General features: G+C 34.5%; 1 protein-coding gene across 1 annotated transcript in view; it reads right to left on the reverse strand.

Moving 5' to 3' along the window:
• LOC104500577 (liprin-beta-2-like) overlaps window positions 1-1,297 on the reverse strand; it is a gene marked incomplete at its 3' end in the record, with an annotated part of 65,109 nt that overhangs the window by 9,906 nt on the left and 53,906 nt on the right. The gene's annotated exons all lie outside the window — the stretch shown is intronic.

Below are 1,297 nucleotides of genomic sequence, written 5' to 3' on the forward strand. Positions count from 1 at the left end.
GCTGAACCAAGCCTTTCCTTTCTTCTCTAGTGCTATTCCCATCAAGTCCTCCAGTCCCAGCCTACACTGAATCAAGTGCAGATGCTGGAGGCACAACCTGAGATAGTTTCTCTCTTGTAACTGCCACTCAAGGAATTCATGCCAGGACATTAAAACAGACCCGCTTGTTTCTCAAAAGACTATGAAAAGCAGATGTGGCAGGTGTGAAGTGAGAGAGAAGAAAATCAATACTGCAAAAGAGCATCTTAAAAAAAAGAAAGCATGAACTACAACTCGATGTTGAACATACAACATCATATCCAAATTATTTGCAGAAACTGTAATTAGTTTTTCTTGTAGGGATTACGAAAAATACACACCTTGTAATGATTAAGTTTTAAAACACATAAATGAATTTTGGAAACATTTCTCTTGCAAAAAAAAAAAAAAAAAAATCACTTAGTAACACAAGACATGCACAGACGCAGCCAAATCACAAACTAAAGACAGCAGGCAAGCAACCGGAAGATGTTTAACAAGCCACTAAGAATCACAGTCATACTAATTTCTCTTTATAAATCTTGAGACTTCAAAAAGAACTGGTGTCGAGGTATTTCTAAACCTGTTAAAGTAAACTTTACTTATAATATTTATTACATCATCAAGTATGGAAACATTTTTAATCAGACTATTTATTTATTTAATTTACTGCATTGATTAAAAAAAACCCAAACCAAAACCAAATCCTTTCCCCCTCCATGGAAGGAGGCTTTTGGTTAAAACCATCATTCCAGATATTGCATGGGTTTTACTATGCACAAATAAAAAGAGGCAAAGGTTAAATTTTGTCTCTGTTAACCTTGACAATGTTCCTTTGAAGTCCAACTTGATTTGTGAACATCTGACTTGTTTTTCTGAAGTGAAATCTTACTAAACAGGGCAAGTAGTTGTCTGCTCGCTACAAGCAATGAAAGCAACCTCTCATGTCTATTACAATTAGACAGCCAGTTCTAAACAAACATTGAATTACTGCTGCAGAGTGCATCTGAGTTATAATTTGTGTGAAAGGAACAGTGAGATAAAGCCAAAAGTGAATTAAAGGCTTACGTTTTTCTTTTAGCCTTCTCCTATAAACTTCCTCTACGGTGGTAAATGGTGAGAGTCAAATAAAGTATGTAGAAAAAGCACATATTAGATAAATTTTGCAGTTTAATTAGAATAGGCATTCTAGCATGCTACAAGTACATTGACACTATTTTATTTGAGAATACCACCTAAAACTCTGATAAATCAGCAATGTTTTTTCAGAACAATCATT

This window comes from Buceros rhinoceros, unplaced genomic scaffold (genome assembly GCF_000710305.1).
Source record: "Buceros rhinoceros silvestris isolate BGI_N320 unplaced genomic scaffold, ASM71030v1 scaffold29099, whole genome shotgun sequence".
Lineage (NCBI taxonomy): Eukaryota > Metazoa > Chordata > Aves > Bucerotiformes > Bucerotidae > Buceros > Buceros rhinoceros.